The following is a 25,259-nucleotide window of genomic DNA, read 5'->3' as shown; positions in this document are numbered from 1 at the left end:
AGTGCTGGAAAGCAAACATTGCTTTCATTGCTGCTCTGTCATTTCCTGTTCAGGCATGAGATTTATGGAGTACTGTAAAACACTGCTGTCGGTTTTGTTCTCTGATTACCCTTTTACATGCTGCTGATTTATACTATAGTGCTAAAACAAATGTAAGAGCATCACCGACTTGTTTTTGCGTTTCAGTGAGTATCATCATGTATTTTTGACAACAATATTCTGATTCACTGTTGACACACTTCAAAAGGTTTTGAAAACTGTGGAAGGTATAATGCAGCTAGAGATGTTTTAGTCCTACAGTGTCTGGGCTTCATCTACTCCACTTAACTGACCTTTAGTATATGTATCATCTGTATAGAAGGATAAATATTTCCTTTTTAGTCAAATGTTTTATTAGCAATATCTAAGATGCCTACTTGTTTTGCACTAATGTTGGTAGAAAATTGTTTCAAGGAAGAGCACCAACAGATGTTCTGTGGGTATGAGCATAGGAAACAGAAATTCCTGAGTGTGATCTTAATCCCACTGAAGTCACTGCTGATTCCCATAAAACAAGGATTTTGTTTTCAACTTCCAACATTGAAGTGGATGTTTCATTTCTCATTGCTTGTGTTTGCCAATCACTTACCTTCATAAATGGCACTATAAGGAAATCAGCATGTATTAGCTTTGCAGAATGCAGAGGTTAACGTAGCACAATTTGAATGGCATGTTGCTATTGACGTCTCATATCCTGTGGAATACGCTTTGTTGTTATTCACAGTGCACCCCTCTGCAATTGCTCATTTCAAGACAATTCCCTCAGCAGATATAGGAAAATTATAGTCTTGGTTTATTTAGCTGGCAGCATGAAGATGAAAGAGAGCATCCTTGAACTTCTGCTTGAGGGCATGCACGTTTTTTTCCCTCCATAGATAGAAAAACTCCACTAGATTTTGGATCATTGTTTCTTTAGTCTTCATGCAAAATCTAGAGCTGTGTAACTATATCACTGTCACAAACCATAATAATTAAGTAATATACATCCCATATTTTGTATAGCATTTTTTTCAGCTGCTAAGGCAAAATTGAATAAAAATGAATAGTATGTTCAAATAGTTTATTGTGCTGCCTGAGGGACCTTTCAGTATGCTAAATGTACACCAGGATACTTTTGCTGCATATTGATTGTAAAATCCAGTAGAATAGAAACACATATAAAATACATTGGAATGATAAGGCAGAGGAATAAATTGTTTTAGGCTGTTAGTGTGGAAAAAGAAAAACAAAACAGGTACTGGTAAGATGTATATAAACTTCTTAGGTTAGTGCATATAGGAAAAAATTACACATGATAGTAATCACAGGCTATTGTAAGTTGTGTTATTAGAAGGTTGAGAAGTAACATGGTAGCAGGAAGAACAATGTAAACAAAAGATAAGTTACTAAAAGGTTCTATTTTACATCTTCCTATTTTTCTAGAAAAATCCAACTAGCATTCATAATTCTGTGTAATTACTGAGACTGGTAGCCCAAAATTGTCCTTTAAAAGATTGCTACAGCTGCTTTAATTTTATCATTGTAAAGTTCATAGAACACAAAACAGGAGTTGATATATGTTTTTATATGAATATATGTATATTTTTTCATATATATATATATATTCACATATATTTTAGCTGGGAAAACATAATCCAAAAGTGCAGCACAGGCTGGGATCTATTCAGCTGGGCAACTGCTCTGTGGAAAGGGACTTGGGGGTCCTGGTGGGCAACAAGCTCAATATGAGGGAGCAGTGTGCTGCTCCAGCAAAGAAAAAGAAGGTCAACAGGATGCGGGGCAGCATCAACAAGGGCACCACCAGCAGAGATAAACAAGTCACTGTCCCACTCTGCTCAAGGCTTGTCAGGCCACACCTGGAACACTGTGTTCATTTCAGGTTCCACTCCACAAAAGAGATATGAACAGGCTGGGGAGAGTCCAGAGAAGGGCCACAAAGATGATTAATGACTGGTAAGCTGTCATATGAGGAAAGTCTGAGAGAACAGATTTGTTCAGCCTTTAGAAGGGGAGACCTTATGACTATGCTCCAGTATTTAAAGGATGGCTACAAAAGTGATGGAGACTCCCTTTTTACATGAAAGAAATGACAACTGTAGGGTACAAGTAACTCCAGGGTAGATTCTGTTTGGACACAAGAGGATAATTTCTCACAATGAGAAAAATCAGGCATTGGAATAATCTCCCTGTGGTGTTGTCCCCAACACTGGACATTTTCAAGATTCAGCTGGACGGGATGCTGGACCATCTTGTCTAGGTAGTGCTTCTGCCATGAAAGGTTGCACCAGATGATCCTTGATGTTCCTTCCTACCTGGTATTTTATGACTATGATTTTGTAATACATGAAAGAGGAAAATTGAAATTTTAAATCTAATACCACCTGTTATGATAATGCTTTGTTGGGTATTGAAATATTAATTCTATAGACAAGCATGTAGTTAGATAATTGATTTCACCACATATTATAAAAAACCAGCTGTCTCAGTTATATGTTATAGAAAAAAAATTGCATTAAAGCCAAATATTGCATTATCAGTTGATGGGGAAAGATTTCAAAATACCACATTCAACTTAAGCTGGGAAAAGATGTAAAATATATTTTTGATTTGCATTTTGCATTCTAAAGAAATTGTCATTTGCTATATGCAGTTCATCTTTAGCATGCAAAATTCACATGGATGAAACTTGTGGAGAAGAAATGCAAGTGTGGTGCACTGGGAGAACAGTTTTTATTCAGTTATTTTCCTTGTGGTTTGTTTCCCTAAATAAGCATTGTATTCAGTAATTCACCAATTATTTGCTAGCACCTGTAATTCAGGTGCTAGAAAATATTTTTTTTGTCATATGTATCAGAAAAAAGAGTAAATGGTAATATTTTTAAATAGAAAAGAGAAGGGTATCAACAGGACATAGGGACACAGGCCAGCTCTGAAGCAGGTCAGTGTGTAGGCACATGTAAACTGACAATATTGACCTGTGTACTGCTGATAGATGCACTTTGTGTCACAGACAAGTGAATTTAAAATGGATATCTCAAGAGTTTATGGATTTCAAAAGTCATTTCAGGGCTGATTGGAATACATACCCACTTTCCACACCTGAAAAAAGAAAAATGCTTGTTAATTTTAGCAAAAGTCTTGTTTCTATACACAGAATTCCTGAATAGTGATTTCATAGAGAGCTAAAGGGAAACTGTAACAGGACCAGGTGACCAAAAGAGCTTGTACAAAATCTCTATTGCTGAAGAGGTGAAGTGAGGTTTAAGTGGGCTTTTAAGACTTAGATACTTTGTGAATTGAGACTTTTTATGTATGATTGCCTGAGATTCTGAATTTTTTTCTATGTCAAATATCAGTAAATGCTGTAATCTCTGTGTTACAGTTTCTGCAGTAGAAGTTTTTTTAGTATCTCACACTTAGTTTACCTGAGAGTTAAATGCAATATACTCTGGAATAAACTCTTTCAACTAATCAATCTTTCAGACAGTTCTGAAAAATTTTTAAAAATGGATTCCTAGCAATTTTGTTTTTTTTCTGAAACAGAAAAGCTGCTAATAAAATTATATACACTAATGGAAAGACATAAAAGTGCAGATACAAGTATTTTTTGTTGTGTGTATGCACATCTGCCAATTAATTTTTCACATACATAATAAACATTTTTCAGAAAGCGATTTTAAAATGTCTGCTTGCCTTCATGGCTTCTTGGGATTTCTAAGCCTTATTTAGTTTACTTCAACCTAGGTAATAATATAATAGATACCACTTGTTATCACTGATATTAGTTAAATAATTTTGCTTTAACACAGCAGTAATGCAAAAAATGATAATTGCTAACAGAATATGTGGTAAAATAAATCTTCCCAAACTTTTGTGTGTGTTTGAACAATTTACTTTGTGAAGAAAACTGTATAGTAATGAGTTTAGTAGTTATATTTTTTTCATGTGAAGCTTACCTAGAACACCGCACAAAGTAACAGAGACTGAGCTACTGTTCAAATTTATAAAACAAGACCATTGAATAATTTCAGCAGTATATTCTGGTACTTCATATGTCTGTAAGAAAAGGAAAATGATTACTGTATGCTTATGCAAATTATTACTGAGTTCCCGCCAGTACAGATGCCTATCAATGATAACTGTTCCCCTTTTTATGTTAATCACATAATCCTAGAATAAAATATAGAATGGCTTGGGTTGGAAAGAAGCTTAAAGATCACCTAATTCCAATGCCCCTGCCATGGGTAGCGACGTCTTCCACAATATCAAATTGCTCGAAGCTCCATCCATCCTGGCCCTGAACACTACCAGGCATGGAGCACCCACAACTTCTCTGGGCAACCTGTTCCAGTGCCTCAACACCCTCTGAGTAAAAAATTTCTTAACATCTAATTCCTAACATCTAATCTAAACCCACCCTCTTGCAGTTTAAAACCATTGTCGCTGGTCCTGTCATCATCTACCCATATAAAAAGTCCCTCTCCCTCCTTTTCATAAGTCCCTTCAGGTACTGGAAGGCCACACTGAGGTGCACCCAAAGCCTTCTCTTCTCCAGGCTGAACGACACCAGCTCTCTCAGCCTGTCTTCATACAGGAAGTGCTCAGTCCCTCTGATCATCTTTGTGGCCCTCTAAACCAGATTTTCTTAGCTTTTTCACCCATTAAAGGACTAGGCAGAAAGAAACATTTGTAGTAGAGGGCTAAAATATGATTCATTATACATCACGTAGATGTTTAAGGAAAGAGACTATGACCTGATCAGCTAAATGCTGACAAATAATTTCTGCCAAAACAAAAGAGCAGGTAATGGAAGGAAATATTATTTATGTGTTCAATGTTGGCAGGTTCAAACTCATGTATGGGTTTGTTTTGTTTTTTTCACATATGGATAAAAGGCAAAATACCTATTTAAAAAAAAAAAAAAAGATTAGCTTCCCAATTTAAAGTCGTGAGCTTCCTAATTCTGTTGGCAAGCTCACATACAGAAAGGCTTTAAGAAAACATGTATTAGAGTCAAATAGGGAGTCTTCTTACCAACAGACTATTTCACCAATAATTATAGGACATATTGATTACATATTTTAGGCTCATGCTAAATGATGGTAAACTAAAAAAGGATACTTCCTTTTTTCCTCTCAAAACTATGGAGTATTTTTGGAACTCCCACCTAAGAAAATCCATTTCACATTTATGCAACTATTATTTCTTTGGTGAAAAAAAAATAGATTCACTTAATGAGGCAAAGTAATGCATGAATTTATACTGTAACATTCTTCATCAGTTGTTTAAAAATTTTCTAATATAGGAGTTTAAGTCAGCATGTTTTTCTTTAAATAATGAATATGACACTCACCATAATGAAAAAGTAGCTGTGCTCAATCGCATTGGCCTCTTGGAGGTAGTCCTCTTTTTCATCTGAAACTGGCCATAGCACACCTTAAGAGAAGACATGGGTATTACTTCTTTTCCTCTCCCATATGTTTTAAACTGAACTTGTATGTGTCAGCAATGATTTGCTGCATTGTATATAGTGTTTCACCATCAAAATATTACTAGTAAGGGACTTAGAAGGAGAGAATTGGGATATAGTTCCAAAACATGTTAAATTATATGGGTTTAGGAACTTTAGCATGTGTTAGGTAAACTTAGTATTTCATAGATATGCAATCCAATTTGACTTAAGGGGATAATGGCATATAACTACTTTTCTAATAAAGTAGTCAAGTATTTAAAGGTACTTTGTAGTGGCCTGCTGAGAAAGATAGGTTGTATTTTCTGAATAGGCTATAAGTGCTTCAGGTGATGATGCTTTAGAGATTTCACATAAGAGGTGCAGATTTAGCTCCCTTGTTATTTATTATTGTATATGGATATTTAAAAAAAAATAATTAGTTATTCAGCTTCAAGGAATCATATTTGTGATCGCACCAAGCCATGCACACCTTAATGAGTTATTTTACAAAACAGAACACCTTGGGCATCCATTTATTCAGTATTTACACTAAAAAAATCACAGAAAATTGCTAGTTGGGAGTGTGGGTATGGATTTATATGTACATGGGTTTCAAAGAGCTCAGTTTACATCTTTGCTTTACCTGAAAACTCAGAATGAGGTTTAAATGAGAAAATTGTCTTCATTGGTATGAAGTCTCTAGAGATGGACAGGGAACTCACATGATATATAATATTTTATGGAAAATGGTTTTGATTCTGTCAGACTCATGAGTTTGTAATCTGCAGAACTACCAAAACCTGCAAGACTTTTTTTGAACACTGTTCAGAACACAATTTTCTGCTTCATGTCCTGGGTTTTTGTTTTTTGTTTGTTGTTTTTTGTTTGTTGTTTTTTTTTTGTTTGCTTTTTTTTGGGAGAGGGCTGGGTTATTTTTTCATTTTCCTTTCATTTATGGTGGTTTCTGAAGCTCCTGAAACTCCAGTACTTTGGCATAGTAGCAGCATCTACAGCCTTTGACATTTAAATATGATACATTCCTCTCTCACACTCATTTTATTTCTCAAAACTCTTTAGCAGTAAGATACTAGAATCTCTTAAGAATGCAGATAAAGAGACTGGGGAATTTCAGCTCTTAAAACAAAGATGTACTTTAAAAAGTGTTTGAGTGTAGCTTGGTGATATAATTGACACCAAAATTTCAGACAACTTTCCAGTTAAACAGGTGATAACATTAACTCAGTTGCTGGATGTGTAAGGAATTTTTACTCTTAAATACTTCAATTTTTGAGAGTGAGAAAAATTGCTTACCTAGACATGTATTACTCATACAGAGTACATAAATGAGTTTTTATGTTATTAGTCTTTCTGTATCTTAAATTTTATTCAAAAAGATACTCTTTTATTTTAAATTATTTACATTGAATTGACATGATTATGTAGAGAAGCTGCTGATCAGCAACCATAAATGCTGTGTATATGGCAATTATAGCAACCATTCTTGGTCAGATATCTGTCAGTTCCCTTTGCTCATATTCTGATTACAATCTAATAATTATCTTACAGCCTTAACAGAATTTGCAGAGGGACTACTCAATAAAAAACTCCAATTGTCAAAATCTGTCCCCTTTTGATTTTTTGCTGTTCATCCTTATTTTGGGATTTCTCATCATTTCTATGTAACTGTGATAGATAACCTTTTAATTAGTACATAATTTGTATGCTATGAAGAAATTTTGATGCTTGTTTTAGAGAGGAAAATTGTTTTCTATCTGTTTTCTATCTGTTTCTGTTTCTATCTGTTTTTATCAAATTAAAGGGTGGGAAACTTTGTAAAATGTAGTAATCATATTTCTGATGCATATAATTAGTTTAAAATGCAAATCATATTCTCTTACTGTCATCTGGTAATTACCTGCCTGTCTTAACTGAGACTTGTAATTACTGACTGTCTGATCACAGTCTGGCTTTGGGTTACCCTGTGCTGGACAGGGATGTAGTGAGCATGGGACAGATACAACATCTGAAATGTTCAGGCATTTGAGGAGAACTGTGCAGTTTCTCATCTCTCAATTGCTACAGTGGAAGTTCAGCATCCTCTCCACTGTAATCCAATCACACACAATCAATTTCTCTTGTAAAACAAATTTTGTAGACAAGTGTTCTCATAATCTTGCAGTTCCCAATATTACTTGGAGACTTTCCTCAGTTTTCATTCTGTTCATGTTCACAAGAGCATCTGCTGACATTATTAGGGGCCTTAGATTTTGACAGTGATTTTTTTCCCCACTTAACGCAGTCTAAAATATCTTTTTGCTGAAGTCCCAGAGTTAATAAGAAAATATGTATATTTTCTTAGTTTAGCTTTTTCTTGAAAGAGGTAAGGTACAAAAAAGTAGATTTTAAAAGAATGCAAAGTAACCTTGAAAGTTCAAACACATTCACTGAATACGTTGTTTCATTAAAAGCTAAGGTGTGAAGTCCTGCAATAAATGTCCCACTGCATAGAGAATGTGAGGCTCTGAGAGGTATGGCATCAGACAAGCAAATTTCTCTCTCAGCCATGGCTTCTTTTTTTTTTTCCTGTAGGAATAACTGAAAGTGGATGAAACAGAGAATAGGCTTCCTTTCCTATAAAGATAAAACAGCAAGCCAACAAAATTTCTTTTGTGCGCTAAAAGCAAATTGAGTGTAACAAGTAAACACAAGGATCATGAATAAGATTTTTTTTTGTTTGTTTGTGTCTTTTTAATGTTTTAGGGCCTTTAGCCAAATATTTTAATATCATGCTGTGTGAAAAAGACGTTAGTTTCTCTGCTTGCTGTAAGATGTTCCAAGTTTGGAAGAAACTGCCACTCAGAAAAAGAAATGATGAAAGAATACATTAGAATAAATAACTCAACATTCTCTAGCAAAGAAAGAAAAACAATTTATTTACATATAAAATAAAAAAAATTACACTCTAGCAGTGAATGAGTATCTAATGTCAGAACAAAAGGCCAGTTTTTGGCTGATGCACAGGATGTTAGCAGGTGAATTCCTAACTTTTAATGAGGGTGGTCGATTCAGTCCACAGTGACGTAGCAGTGCATTCATTGAAAACTGTGAATAGAAACAAATTTATTCAATTGTCTAGCAAAACGAATTTCAAATTTAATATAAGTTAAACGTTAATAAAAACTCAGATAGAGGATTTTCAGTGCCCTTTTAGAGGAGGGGTAAATAAGACCTTATAACAAGAGCAGAGATTTTGGCTTCAAGGAGAAGTTGCTGCCTCCAGTTTTGGAATGCACTAATGGTTGCAGCACAGTGACTAAAGTTGGAAAGGCACAAAGAGCAGTGTGACTGATAGTGCCCCTCTTTGGCCACTGTTCACAACATCCATAATTGATCTGTATCTGGCTTTTTCTTTTTTTTTCTTTTATCTAAGTTTTCCTGAAAGTTTTGTCTCCATCTGCCTGTGAAAATTAATTTTGTCTCAGCCTGGGACTAAATAGCCCCTTTTATGTTTTGCCTAACTTTTTTTCCTGGTCTTACTGCAGATTTCCTACCCATGATTATTCCGCCTCTGCCACAGTAAAACTTGCCTCATGCACTTGCACTGATTTGTAATTTTTTTGTTAAGACAGAGAATCTTTTAAACATGAGTGTTGTGAGTCAGTGTTTGAGAAGATATGGAATTGGAAATATAATGCATTTGAATGGACACAAACTAGGTCTGTGAAACATTGAAAATTATAGACAGCTATGGACTTCTTTTAAATTCTAAGAAGTCTAGGATTCAGAAAAACCCAAAAAATCTATTTATTTCATGTAAATAGTTAGAAGAGAAAAACTGTTTTTCACCAACTAGACTTTCAGAATCTGTATTTCATCTAATGTTTACTCCAAATATGACATCTGTGAGGGAATGGAAAAATCACAAAACACATATGAAAGCAACAGTTAATTAACTCACATGAATTCCAACGTATGTTGATATGGATCTTAAGGAAGGTCTAGTTTAAAGGTTTCAATGCACTTAACAAACATATTTTTTGCTTTAATCAAAATCATAATAGAAGGATTCCATGGGAAAAATAGAAAGCCACAACCATGAATTCTGAATTCTCTTTAAAATGCTTCTTCTGAAACCCTGATTTTCAAATATTGTGCTTCTCACACTCCTAAGGTGACAATAAGCAGAGGAACAGAAGAATGGTATGTTGTAGTTGTCATGGGACTACATCATAGCACACATAATCAACAATATACCACTCAGGGGTATATTTCCAGATTCAAGTTACTTTCCTCTACCACTACAGCAGTGACAAATAAGTGATCTAGTTTCTAAAAATTTAGGTAATTTGTGCAATTATTGAATTATATATTTTAAATTTTAAAATAAAGCACTAATTTCTAAGATTATAATAAAGAACACAAAGATTTGTTTTATAAAAGCCAGTTTTCAAAGCTATTCAGCATATTTGGCAGCTTTTTACTAGCTGTTGAAGCTTGCTTTCACAGTATAGTCTTGTCCTCATTTATTTTTTGTTGCTGTAACCATTAATCATAGGTTCTCTCATTCTTTTCATAAAGATTTTGCCAAAAGGAATGCTTGTCAACTTTAGCATTTCAAGGTCCAGAGCACAGATAGAAAATGTTATTTAAATAGTACGCACTTTAGTTATTAGTACTGGTCCACTATTTTCTCTTTGCCTGTGTTTCAAACCCTATGTCTTCTCACTGATGGAGAGAGGATTTTTTTCTGAACCCAGTCTGAATAAGTCTTCATAAGCTTAAAAGTTCAAGACAGAGCTGATAAGTTCTTCTCAAGAGGAATGTGTTAACACATTCTTGCCAATAAGCTTTAATTTCCTATGCTCAGAGTTGTTGCTTATGTGTAGGAAGATTCTGTCTAAAAAGAAAACGAATGAGCTTAGCTAAAGCTTTAGATAAAACTATTTATCTTGTATCATGGCAATGATATTTTAGGAACCCTTTTATGACCTTAAAATTACATGTTTTTCTTATTTTATGTATTTAATGTAATTAGAAGCATTTGACATCACATTGTGTAAGTGAATTATGATGTATACTAGTATGATATTAATATGAGCAGACTAAATTTGAGTTATTGAATGTACAATTTAAGGTTTAATTATCATAAGAAATTTACATAATGACCTTATGCCTGATTTTTCAAGTGGACAGCTGTAAAGATGAATCCAATAAAACATCTTTGCCTATTTGAATAATCATTACTGTATGTATTTACAAGCTGTATTGATTGGTGTGAAGGTTTAATAAAGTTTCTTCCTTGCAGAATTGAGTTAAAAAACCTTCACTTGTTATGGTATTACCTCTTCCAAATTTTGTATTTAAAACCACTTAATTGGTTAAGCATTTCAATAGTTCACAAAACTGTGTTTAATTTTGAGAGAAAAAAAAACCTCTGGAGCTAAGAACTCCATGACATGACATAGGGTATGACACATTACTTAATGAATGCACCTAAAATGTCACATGTATCTGAAATCCAAATCTAAGTTGCTTGTAATATAGTTGATTAGTGTCATTTTTACTCAATTTAACTCATTGTTTTCTTCAAAGAATGAAAATTTCACATTCTTTCTGTCATAATCCAGTGTGATTAATTTGAAGTAAAAACTTCAGTCAGATAGTGAGCACTTAGAAGCAGCAGACTTAGAACAAGAGATTTTTCTGCTTTTTAAAATATTCTCTTACTAAATACTTAAAGATTGTTAACCGTCTTTGAGTGGAAGTCATAGAAGTATAAAATGTAATTGTTTGGCAAAAATGCTCAAGTTTCTGCTTCTAGAGTGCTAACATTCCTTTCTTGTTTTCAGAAAAATCTTTTCAAAATGCAAATCTGTATTTTCTGAGCATCTTTTAACTTTATTTATGTTTAAACCTTTTTAGAGCCTTGGGACCATAATCCAAGGAAAGCAAGCTGCCAGCACATGTGGAGCTTTCACAGCTCGGTGGTAAAGCAGTCTAGTATGTGCTAAATCAAGTCTTTTGTTTGTAATTGTAAAGACAGGTCCAATGTAGGCATCTGTACTAACACTAAGATGATGTTTATGGGCAATAAAAGACACACTTTTGACGTAAAACCTCTTGGATCTTTGAACAGAGGAAATAAAGTGGATATAGTGCAGTAAGTATATTACCTCAGTGAACACACACATACAGCAGAGATACTGGGGCAGGTTGCAATGTGTACTTGTGTATAGGATGATGAAGAGGCAAGTGTGTCACTGGAAAATATCTTCCCATTGCCCCAGTGACTCATGGAAATGTTGCTCTGCCCTGCTACCTCCTAGTGTTAGCAGTGCTGCAATACTACCAGAAGAAAGACTTCATAGCAGAGCCAGATTTTCTCTCAGATTTTCTGAGGCCCTTAAGGAAACAGGTGAATATTTGGATCTCTTGTTTCTCTTTTCCTTCACAAATACTTTAGCCATTTTTGCTTCTTACAGAAAAGAGATGATCAGAAATAGAGACACCATGAGATTCTACAAACCCTTATTCATACGGTTTTGTGATTGGTTCTATGTTTTCAGTAATCCCAGATGGGCAAAATCCTTGCATTTTAACTAATTAGATCAACTTTAGGCTGAAGTGAATTTCAGCACCAAATTCAGAGTTCATACTTAAATTATTTTCTTATAAGTTCATAACTTACATTTTTCTAGCAAAGAATGATAAAACTTTGAAACATTAACCATTTGCCTAAATTGGATCAACACCACTGGATGCAAAACCAGGTGATAGAGCTAATGAAAAGGGTTTGTAAATTGAATAGCCATACTGATAAGTAATCTGTAATTGAAATGGTAGGCATCTCCACAATGTCCTTACTGGATGATTATTTCCTGGCTGAGACAGGAAATAAGAGAGTTTATAATGTCCTCAGCTCCTCATTTTTAAGTGAAATCTATGTGTAAGGTAAATAATTAAGTATATTACAGTTAACCTGTCCAATTTTAGCATGCAAAATCATTTGCAGGAAAACAAAGAGCATTTGTTCAGTAAAACAAATCCCTCTTTCCTATTTTCATCCATTTTACCTTTATCTTGATCATTACTTCCTTCCTCTCCTTGTTGCTCTTTTTACTGTAACACATTTCTTTTATTCTTATATGTAAATTGTTTTTTATGTACCATGAGTCTAAGCTAAAGCCCAAAATACATAGTAAGCATTTATTTGTCTCCTTTACACTTGGCTTTTTCTTACTTGGGGCAATTTTCAGACTTTTCTGATTTATTCTATCTCCCTTGACCACCTCAAAGTAGAACACAAAAGTAGGAATTTACTGTATTAGGGCTCACCTGCCCAGAGAAATGAAGGTATGGTAAATTTCAGTGTGAATTTAGAGCGTTCACTAACTAGATCGGTAAGAACACTTGGATTGCTCAAAGAAGATTGAAGATTTAAGTTCATTCTGCCCATATAGAGCACTGGCAACGTCACATCCCCATGTGACAAGTAGAGTCCAATCTGCTTTACACAGCTTTCAGCCCTAGCAACTAGGTTGTGCTCAACGTGGCACTGTGTGTTACTACAAAGCTTCCTGCTGGTTCATTATGGGCAGACTACAGCTCTTATCTGTCTGCAAAATGCCTTCACAGGCATAACCACAGAGTGCCTTTAGGAAAAAAAATCTTATTCTACTTGGAAAAAAAAATCCCTGGCATTTGGTTTATGGTAGCAGTGAGAAATGAGTGAGGAGTAGCTACTGTGCTTAATTTTTTTGTGCAATAACATTGATTGGGAAGCAAATAAGTCTTAAGCATACAGTTTCATAGTATGGTTCAGCTGATACAGCTGCATACTTAGACTGGAGAGGTTTGCCCTGATCCTCCTCTGTCCTCAGTTCTCATGTGAATGATCTGCCACATGGCCTTGAACCAGCACAGCAATGCCTTGCTTGTGAAGTGGAGAGCTTTTAGAAAACAGGTAGAATTTGTATTGTTTTGAAGATAATCAAAACTTGGAAACAAGGATACTGGTAAGGAGTAGTAGTCAGAAGCAAAAGAAAAAAGCTTTCATACTCAGGATATACCTTCCATACAAGCTTTCCTCCTGACATACTATAATTAAAAAAAAAGTCTTCTTTGGTTTAGATGGAACTTTTGTATTTCCATGGAAAATGAAAATTCTTTTGCATTTCTGCATAAAGTTTTAGCTAATTAAGTAATTTAAATGTCCATAGAGACCAGAAATACATTAATTTCTTTTGCACACTTATTTCACTTGGTACTTCACAAATGATTTCAATGGTCTTCATCAAAAAAATAACTTCTAGCTGCTTTGCACTGCTGTTAGCTACAGATCACATACTCAACTAAAACATTTTTACTTGCCATTTTAATGATCTTTCCTTTTCATATTTCATTTCTTTCTTCTGAAAGTTTGTATCATCTCACTTGATAAATTTCTGAAAAGTTAATATTGTTTGTGAACAGCATGGTCAAATAAAATATGCTAAGTACCCTACCGTGAAACTAAAAGACCTTGATATAGTAAGAGATGGGGAAACATTTAAGCTGTACCCAGTAGTACATAAGATGAGGATTTCTCTACTACCTTTAAGCCACAGTTCCTAATAGTTATTCTTTTCTGTGAAGGCACGTGTTAGAGTTCTCTCAGATCCATCACTGTAAAATGTTTTGAACAGAAATTAATTGCAAACCACCTTTACATGTTCATTTTCTGATATATGATGTGGAAACTTCATGTGTGGAAAATAGAGTAGAAGAAGCACCTTCTTTCCTCAGCCTTTTGCTTTGTTTCAAATGTTTGAAGCGTAAAGAAATGCTGCTTTGAAGGAAATGCTAAAAACTACTTCTTTAGAACAGGTAGACCTCCTAAGCTTTTGTTTTCCTTATAAGTAATATAGATGAGGTTATCAGGTCTCACTGATGTAAGGTTTGCAATGTTTCATGCACCTAATGGCCTTTTTTATTTCATGACTGCATTGAAGTGAAGCTAAACTGTTATCTTCCATGCCTGACAGTGCTTTCTTTGCCTGATAGATATAATTTTTTTACAAGCCAGTCTTTCATCGTCATAGAGGGGAAAAGTATCTCAGAAGTCATGTTTATGTGTCAGCATTCTGGTGTATTTTATTTCAGGTGGGTTTATGTGGAGGTTTTTTTCAGTCAGGTATTCATTTACTTTTGTATTTAACTTTTTAAACTATTCTTGGTTTAAAAATATTAAATACATTTGGTTTGGACAGTCATAGATAGAATTATAGAACTGCCAGTCTGACAGTCTTCTCTCCTACATCAGCAGTGGGGATCTAGAAGAAATATCATCAATGTCATAGTCTGTTTGTGGCTCACTGGACTGTTGTGGGTCGGAGTGGAGCTTGTTTAATCTGCAAGTGTAAAGAGAAAAGTGTCAAATATACCCAGAGTGAGATTAAGACACAAATGAGTTCAAATGATGGTAAACAAAATGATAATTCACTTTTTTTAGTTATTATTATTATTAAGGAGAAAGCAAGGAGGAAAACAGGGAAGTAGGAAAAAGCAAAGAGTAAAAACAGATAATAAGTGATGATCACCACCATGGATCCATTGGTGTCCCATTGATCCTTTCTTCTTTTGTTGTTTGGTGGAGAGAGCTCTGTCTGGGCTTGTTGAATTCTCATTTATATACAGACTACACAGCACACTTTGTGAAAGTATTTCAGCAGTCTTGCCCAAGCTCGTGGACCGTGACAATGGCATGTTTGCCACATGGACATTGGTGTTCATACAGCATACATGTCATACACCCAGTTCACTGCACATACAGGCTTGTTTCCTTGTGGTGACGCAGGTGCAGTCTGTATGTTGGGATTAATTGCTGTTATCATGGTACCCTCACTCTGAACATCCTGTCATCCAACTGCAGATTTTTCCAGTGGGGCCAGGCAATGGTGAAACAAGTAACCCTTTAACAGTTTGCTGCAGAGCTTCAGACAAAATTTATTTGAGGAACCCTCCCACTGAGTCACGAGGTGCAGAAAAGATGCCTTGCTTTTTAAACTCCTTATCAGACAGTAGTCTGGGTACAGCTGGATCCAATCTCAGACCCAGACTTTGTCAACGTTTCAAGTCTAAGGAATTAGAGGTGTGATTGAACATTTTTTGTGACTTTGTCTCAAGAGATTAAGGATGACAAATCAGAGATATTTATATAAAAATTAATGCTTTATTGTGATCATTGATTAGAGAAAAAGATCTTAGAATAATTTGCTACACATATAGAAGTATAGAAGCTAAAACTACTGCTATAGTATAATATAGTATAGTGTACTATATAAAAAAATTATATTAAGGCAATTTTACTAAAGCTAGGGGAAAAAAAACAATTATTAAGTAGAGATTGATGTTAGTCACCCATACTAACAACTATGGGCAAATCTCTTTTGCTCGGCCTCAAGGAGTAACCTTAAGGGGCATCCCTACCTAAGGGACACACACACTCCAGGAAGGGATATGTTAGAAGAACCTGGCATTTGAATGTGGGACTGGACTTTTATGATATGAAGTGATTGACTGTCATTCATATGCCCCCAGAACAGGTGTGTCAGTTTAACACTTTTGGATAAGGGTACTTTGCCATATCTGCCACACCTTTACCTCACTGTGAGGGTGTTTAGCTTTGGGGTTGATAAGTCAGACTGGATTTTGCATAATTCAACACCAAAAGGAGCACACCCTCTCAGTTCACCACTGATAGCTTTGCAGAAAAGGGCATTATTCGAGTTGTTTTATTGCATTCCAGGCAGAGCATCCTGCTTACATGGATTTTGGAAGACAAACTTGAAGAAAATGACTTGTAGTTGAATATCTTTGATCTTCAAAGATACCTGAAAGCTTACTGCTTTTGTTAGCTGCCAAGAATGGCTGAAAGGAGATGAGAAAATGACTGAGAGGAACATGCAAAGATGGAGACTAAGAACCAGGAAATTTGAGTTTTATTTCTGAATACTTCTCTAAAATCTTTTGTGACTTGAGAGACGTTGCAAAACCTTTTATTTTCCCCAATATGAAATACATGCTCAAGGTAATTTTTGGATTTAAAAAGTAATTAACTTTTTGCAAAATACCTTAGAGAATTGAAAGACACATATGTAGCATAACTTACATTTCATCTTATCAATATACTTATGCAACGACTGTGTAGCACAGGCACATAAAAGCTCTACATGGGCAAGGGTAATGTTGAAAAATCCAATGCACATTCATAGTGGAATTGCATATAGCCTTTAAATCAAGAAAGTTAAAGATAGTAAGTGACAGCAACAAAAGAGCAGCATCTAGAGAATTGTGAAATATCACCAAAGTTCCTCTAAATCAATTTTTTTCCCCTGCATTGTTTTTTAACTCTGCGGTTGACCCAAGGGTATACTGAGAAGTTAATTACTTGTAGAAAGAGAGGGGAAATTTAGAAAACACTAAGTGGTCACTGCTTTTTAAAAACAAAGATATTCTCTAAAATATGGCCTTTTGTTACTGTTACTTAATCTATACAACTCTGAAGAGCTAGTGTGGAAATCATCCAGGAGTATCTATCCTGGAGTAGAATGTTCCCATGTTAGCTTAAGGAAAAAGAAACCTATTTAAAGATAACAGTGTCATAACCCATAAAATCATTGGTGAGATTTGCAAGTAATAAATTTTGATTTAAAACATGAATATATCCTGTTTTATGAGGACATATAATACATCTATTGAGAAGGGATTTGACAGAAAACTTTAGACTTCTGATTTTTTGAGACATGATTCTGCTACCAAACTTCTAGTGCTTTTCAAGGGGCTCACATACACCTTGAGAGGAATTGTAAATGCCATTATAACTTCTGGACCTGGTCTTGGATTTGACAAAGAGCAAGAGATTAGGTTTCAATTCTGCTTTCTACTTTAAACATCTTTCGTGTCTATTGGAAAATTTTTTGGTGTGACAGTATGGTATGACGTAATATATTGTTGCCTAAAATTGAGGAAAAAAACCTTTTGAGACAATATTAGTATAGATAAAGTAGAGAACAGTTCTTTAATGAAAGCTTTCAGATGCACTGAGTATATAGCCACACATCCAGTATAGGGTTCCTACAAACTTATAACACTACTGAATTATTATATCTAATGGGTACATCCAACATGAAAACCATCCTGTCAGATCTCGGAAGCTAAGCAGGGTCAGCCCCGGATTAGTACTTGGATAGGAGACCTCCTGGGAAATGCCGGGTGCTGTAGGTTCTAGTCCTGAGGACTGGCACTGTCCAAGCTTGCTTGGCCGTGGCAGATGAACCTCAGGACTTAAACGGTGGGGCCAGTTCTGCGCACGCTGAGCCTCACCTAAAATCCACTGCGCAGGCTGGAAGGGCACACCCACGTGGGGAGAGCCCTTCCCAAATCTTCGTTCGCGAAGCGGAGCCACACACACACCACCATCAGAACTGCCCCACTGGAGCCCCTCCAAGGTTTTTGGGCCTTATATTTTATTTTGATTAAAATATGTCTTATTATTCTGGTCCAGGTACATGTGCTGCAAACAAGATGTCCTTGCTGATATTCAGGAATGTGGCACAAACCGTGAGAAACTGCTAGAAGCTGTCAGCTGCTATCTCAAATGTGAGAAACTATACAGCTATATAAAACTCTACAAATATATAAAATATTAAAATCTACAAATATATGAAAATTCCAAGGCATCATTCTCCACTTAGAGACTCAACAAAAATTCTATCTTGTCTTATGCTTAACATCGTACCATAAAGTTGGGCAACTACAGCATTAAATCACACAATTTATTATGTAAACACTAATGATAAATGTATACTAATATAAACAGTTGTTTAACCCAGGTCCAATTTGGTAACCATGAAGTAAGTTTATAGAAGATATCTCCAAAGCCCAAAGAGACATCTTTGAGAGTTACCTGATGTAGAATCTGAGTTTGTTTCCAAATTTCAGCTCAATCTTCAGAAACTCTCCTGCTCTGATATATGTAAGAACAGCAACAGCATTAATGATTGTACAAATGCCTCTGTGTGAGGCTAAAAAATCAAAAGCCATTCTTTTTTGCAGAATTACGCAAGGCAGACCATGAACTTCTTCTTTTAAGTCCATGATTACATCTAAAGCATGATTTTGAATATGTTCAATAACGGCTGAAATGGTAATAATTGTGTTTTCCAATTCAACTACTCCTAAAGAAGGAGTAAGAGCCCTAATCACACTGTGAAAATTCATGGGATGTTCAACAAGTGAATTGTTCTATCTTTTTATTCTTCTTATATACGTTCTTATTCACCCACTTTGTTTTTCAGTTTGGTAAAATATTGTTATGTTTGGGATTACAGCCCCAAGAGCACAGGCCTGATCTTTACCAAGGGCCATAACTTCATTTTCACATATCCCATACCACTCTGAACCCTGCGGGGCAATCATTCTCCAGAGTGTCTGTGCCAATCCTATTACCCTTTTTGGGGTTAGCCTTATTTTAGGTCAATTTTACAACAATATGGAGGGAGAAGGATCTTGCCTGTGACATTAACAATCACTGCATAACTTTCTTGATCTGGAATTAAGCTGTTTAGGGCTATAGGGGTGTAAGCCTTAGTGACTCATGTCCAACTTCCAGATGCCAAAACATTTGAGTGATCCTTACATTTAAGGTTCTTAATCATGTTTGTCTCGTTCATTAGGACACCAATTAAAGGCCGATTGTTATCCTCATCGGTTGTTGGCAGTTGAGTACAAATCCAACAGTCATTTTTTTGAAGAATATTGTGGATACATTTTGGACTAGAGCCACATGCTAATTTCAGTTCCAAATCTGAATCATGCTTACCAACTGTGTAAGAAATGAACACAGAAAAAACCAGTGTAAACCACATCATCTTCATCTGTATCAGTCTCTTTTTTTGCACTTGTTCCAGGAGCAGAGGCCTTCTTAACTCTGGAGTAGTGAATCCGGGATCCTTTGCCAGCACACTTGACTGTGGTGAGGGTGGTTAGCAGAACTTGAAACAGTCTTCTCCACTTTGCTTGTAGGGGATCATTGTCCCACCATTTAATACAGACTCAGTCTCCAGGCTGGAATAGGTGAACAGGAGCATCCAATCCAATGGGACTGGTTAACACGAATTTCTGAAGTTTCTGCAAAGTAGAATTTAGAGCCATTAAATATTTCTGTAAGTCAACTTTTGCCTGCATGTGAGTTTCTCCCAGAATATGAGGGTTCTGGTACGATCTGCCATGTAATGTGTCATAGGGACTTATGTTATCTCTCCAATTTGGTTGTATGTGGATTCTCAGTAAAGCTGTAGGCAAGGCCTGGAACCATGACGTTGATGTCTCTTGAAATTTTTGCTTGTTGTGTTTTGAGAGTACCATTCATACATTCAACTTTTCCACTCACCTGAGGTCTGTAGGGACTATGTAGATCCCAAGCAATCCCCAGACTACTGTTGCAATAAAATGTGATCCTCTGTCTGATGACTTTCCCAGAGGAACTCCAAATCTTGGAATTAGATGATTGAGCAAAACTTTTACCACTTCTTTTACTACGTTAGTGTGGCAGGGGTAAGCTTCAGACCATCCACTGAAGGTATCAACCAATACCAGTATGCACCTGTATCCTTCTTTATGTGGCAACTCACCAAAATCTATTTTCCAGTAATCTCCAGGAAGGTCTCCAGCCTTTGTTACCTCTCGCACCACTCTTTTGCTTCTATCAGAATTGTTTTGAAGAGATTTCACATTTCCTTACTATAAACTGCACAGTTTCAGCCATTCCTGTTCCTACTATTATCTTCTTCAAATGTTTCAAAAGATTTTCTGCCCCCTAATGGGTATCCTCGTGTTCCCAGAGAGCTATCTCCTGGAGGAGCTGGAGTGGGACTACAACCTGTCCTTTAAATGTGACAGCCTACCCACCTTTTTTAATTTTAGCCTTTAAGGACTTACTTAGCTGGTGGTCTCTGATCGTACTTTGGGGTAAACCCTGACAGGCTGGTTTGCTTCTGTGGTATTACTGCTAGGATACCTTTCTCTGCAACCCTTTTTGTCATTTGATCAGCATAATTATTCCCTAAATGTTTTAACCTTTTGATGAGCTCTGCAGTGCATGATAGGCACTTCCACAGGTTTCCAGGTACTTTGCAGTAATGAATGGATCTGTTTGGCATGTTTGATCACACTACACTGAGCCAGGTGGCTCCATGGGCATGTACAATACTGAATGCATATTTAGAATCAGCCCATATATTTACCTTTCACTCTTGACTCAGTTCCAGAGCTCTTGTCAGTGTCATTAGTTTAGCTTTCTGTGGTGATAGATCTGGTGGCAAGGCCTTCACATTGATTACGTTGTCCATGGCTGTCACTGCGTATCCTGTCACTCACTTGCCATCTCACACAAAGCTGCTTCCATCCATATACAGTTCCAAATCTGTATTTTCTAGAGATGCATTTTTCAGGTCTGATCTGCTGGAATAGACCTCTTCAATGGTCTGTAAACAGTCATGCTCGGGAACACTGTCAGTGTTAAGGACAGAAACACAGCAGAATTGGCAATAGCTGTTGTTTTCAGAGTAACATCATCCTGTTCTAGCAGCACAGCTTGATACTTAAGCATTCTGCTGGGGACCAACCAGTGTTTCCTTTTCAAGTACAGTTAGGACTGCATGGGGTACATACATGAAAATGTGCTGTCCAAGGGTGAATTTTTGGGCTTCTTAGATCAATATAACAGTAGCCTCTCCAGCTTTCAAATACCCAGGCCACCCTTGGCTAACACTGTCTAGCTGTTTTGAAAAGTAAGCCACAGTCCTTTGCTGGTTCCCAAGGTGTTGTGACAATACCTCCAGAGCAACATTGTCACTCATAAGTGAACAACTCAAAAGGCTTAGTTAAGTCTGGCAGTCCTAATGCTAGAGCTGTTTAAATGTCTCTACATTTCATGGTTCCTTTATTGGCTGCTTTTAGTGCTCCATACAGGGGTTTCACTAGTAGTTCACAGTCAGGTATTTATATGATTAAATATCATAGTATTTAGCTATCCTTTGTTTACTCAGTGACAAACCAATATGGGCTATCTAACTTAGCTGTACATATTAAATGTAGGAGAAATCACTCTCTGAAATTCCTTCACTCCACTAATTAAAGGATCAAGCTCAATGGTAAGCTTTTTTATTATTTAAACAGTAAGGTTAGGTAAGATGAATCTCACCAAAATGAACATTGAAGGAAAAACCAGTAGCTTGAAATGTAAGTTTAATATTGAAATTTAGTGTTTGGAGCAGTGTGGGATCCCAAGACAAAAATTTCTTGTACTATTTAACAATAATAAAAGGGCAGAAAACGTTTTAGTAATTCCACACCCAAGACATCTTGGACAATATTTTAAGTTCTCTGCACTTAAGTTGTCCACCTTTAAAGCTGGCAAAATGCTTTTTTTTCATATCTCAAATATATCTGTAAGGAATAATATCCTTGTCACTCATCCTTGCACGTGAGAGAGAGTTAAATGCGCAGGTGTGGCAATACAGAAGCATGATGCCTATTTCTATTCTTAAAATTTCTGAAATGTGAGCTAGCACTACTGACTAGAGAGGGTTCCATGTACTGTGTCATCTCTCATCTCTCACAGGAGTCCTCCTGCAGTAGCCAAGATAGGTTCTGGTTTGAATTGAATTGTCCATTCTTAGATAAAAATAAAACTATTCTGAAAATAGTTGGAAAATAAGAAATGGCCCCCAGTTGCATCAGGGGATGCTCAGGTTGGATGGCAGGAAACATTCCTTCACTGAAAAGCTAGATAAGCATTGGAACAGGCTGCCCAGGAAAGTAGTGGAATCACCATCCCTGGAAGTGTTCAAAAAACAAGTGGATGTGGTATTTTATCATATGGTTGAGTGGGCATGGTGGTATTTGGTCAAACATTGGATTTGATGATTTTGAAGGTCTTTTCTAACCTTTCATTGCTTTATGAAAGAAGGATGGAAGAAGAAAAGGCAGAACACTTTTTTTTTCTGATAATTCCTTATGTATATAATAATTGGATCAATTTAGTTTAAGTTTTGTGGCTTTAGCCTCAGTTTTAGTCCTTTCACTGCTAAATTAAAAAAGCCTGCAAAACACATTTTTTACAAGTACCTTTTTCCCGAAAGGAAAAACTTATTCAGATCTCTATAGAATTTATGACACTAAAATTAGCACTCAGCTCGTGAGTTTAGGTTTCCAGTGTGGGAAGAAATGTTAGATCACTGCCTATTTGTAATCTTGCTCTTTCCAAAAATAAAACCTATGTGATTTATGCATTTATCTTGAGGTTTACTGGGAACTGTGAGAGCTGATGTATGTGTTTGGACAGAGTTGTGTACCAGCTTCTTTTTCTGACATGTGAGCCAGAGCTGTTTCATCTGTGTGTGCTGGAATGTAGCCAGTGCCTTGCATCCCTGGTAGGTGGTTAATCTACCAGGAAAATCTGATACCACTTTACTTTCCACAAACTTTCTCTGCTGGTCCAGTGCACTGGGAAACACTGTCTGAGTGTGGATGAAGGTTTCTCACAAAGATGTCAGCAGTAGAAGCAGTTTTCCTCTTTGTCATATGCAGTAGTGACAATGAGCTTCTGGGTGATAGTAGTAAAAGAACCATTTTGCCATGCATTGATCTGTTAACAGTGGCCTTGTCTGTCCTTGATGATCCTTATGAGTCCCTTCCAACTCAGAATATTTTGGGATTCTGTGATTCTGTCCTTGTCTTGAACAGCCAGAACTGAAATAGAGATGACTCTGTCAAGCTGGAGGGTTTGGGTGCTGGGATTTCTTTTTTTGTCATCCTTCAGACTGCAAATTTGCACTGAAGTGTAAGACTATTTTAGAAGTTCATGGGAAAAATTTTGCTTTCAAATTCATTTTGACCAAAGAAAAATACTCGTCCACTATAAAATATTTCAACTGTTGAAATTAAGAAAATTGGTATTTTCCTCATTAAATACTCAGTCATTTTATTCTCTATGAGAGTTGTATTCTTCAGTAATCACTGTCCAGAACTCTCAGTGATGATGACAAGGCTGCACAATTTTTGAGAAGCCCATGTGGTGCTGCCTGCACTGAGACTTATAAGTAGAAAGCTGTACTAAGGAAGATGTTCTTCCTCCTGCTGCCTCCTGCTATCTGTGAATCTTTGCAAATGGTCGCAGTCTGTAGTGCTGATCTAGAATCAATGAATAGAGATGAAGAAGTGTTTTTGTTTTGATGAGTGCAAAGAAGAGAGAAAATCCAGCGCAGACAATACAGCATTGATTCAGAGATAGTATTCATTGCAGTGCAGTTATTTGTAGTTGTTATGACTCATTTTGTATATTAGACTGAGTTGATGAATGTGCTTTAGAATCAGTTAATGAGTAGTGAATATGGTATTTAGTAACACAGTTTGCTGTATAGCTGGCAGAAATGTCACAATTCTGTCACAGTAATCAGAATTCATTTGTGACCTGGATAATCTCATCTAGTGCCAAAATGCCTTGGGGCAAGCTCTTTATATACAGAGCTTTCTCTTATAACTCCACAGGATCAATTTTTAAAGAAGCAAAGTAACTAGCTGCTTAGGTGGCAACTCTCTTAGGCACTACAGTTCACACGTAGTTTAAGCCTCCAAGATTAAATGAGCTTTCCAGTCTCAGAATTACAGTTTTGAGTTATTTCATGTTGAATCAAGAGCTCTACACATGCACAAAGGGAAAATGCTAGTAACAACTAAGCAGGTAACTAACTGGTTTTAGGCAGAGTGTCCCTTTTTCTGAATTCCAGCAGCACCTATTTTCTACTTAGGTGACTAGATACTTCTTAGGAGTTTGATTCCAGAATAAATTTTTTTCTAGGTAAGAAAGAATACCCTCTGTTATGGATATATTTTCAAGTTATGAAAAAAGCCCAGATTTTTAAATTCAACTCTATTTTCAGAACACGATCTGACTTAGTCAAAAGAATGATCCACAAACTTATCCGTTACTAATAGTGAGTTCTGCAACCAAACCTTTTATGTTCTGCTCTGCAGTAGTGAATGCTGCTTGCTTCTAACAGGTGGCCAGCCTAGCTTAATTTGTGACTGCTTGTTTTTGATCTGTGCCAATAGACAATTTTATTTAGAAATCTCAAATTGCCACGATTCTACCAAATAATTTTCTTGATCCCATTGCCCAGTTCTACCTAGATTAGAACATTCAATTTTTCTCTGACCATGAATTTTCTTCTGTGATAAGAACAGCAGTCTACACTGGTAGAAGTAAAAAGATTCATGGAAGTCTTTAAATTACTCACTTGGGAATAGGCTAGCATGTTTCATTGGACATCATAACTTTCAAAAAAAATAAGCTTAATGAAAAACTTTCATATTTACTTAAAAACAGTGTGCCCTTGAGTAGCTGCCCATGGAAATTGTTTTAGTTTTAAAAGAAGACCATCCCATATACAGGTGATTGGAAAAACAGTGATTTTTGTACATAATATTTTAATAAATAATAAATGTCAGGCGTATCTATTCTGTTCTAGTTTAAACTAACAAAGATCTGTAGTTCAGGTTCTCATTACTTTTTGTCCCCTTTCCCTTGGTAATTTAATAGTCCATAAATGTCAGTGCAAAGGTGCTTTAATCTAATGTTACATTACACCATTAAGGTGACCTAGTAAAAATGACAATCTGATTGTATGTGTTCTAAAGAAGTATATCTGTATAGATAAGGAGCTGT

The 25,259-nt window shown here is 36.0% G+C and overlaps 1 protein-coding gene across 1 annotated transcript in view; it reads left to right on the top strand.

Annotated features, from left to right (window-relative positions):
• Nucleotides 1-25,259, top strand: part of CSMD1 (CUB and Sushi multiple domains 1) — a 1,094,767-nt gene that overhangs the window by 214,097 nt on the left and 855,411 nt on the right. The gene's annotated exons all lie outside the window — the stretch shown is intronic.

This window comes from Pithys albifrons, chromosome 2 (assembly GCF_047495875.1).
Source record: "Pithys albifrons albifrons isolate INPA30051 chromosome 2, PitAlb_v1, whole genome shotgun sequence".
NCBI classification, from domain to species: Eukaryota; Metazoa; Chordata; class Aves; order Passeriformes; family Thamnophilidae; genus Pithys; species Pithys albifrons.
The sequence above is the reverse complement of the archived record's forward strand: the minus strand, read 5'-3'. Positions and strand labels throughout refer to the sequence as shown.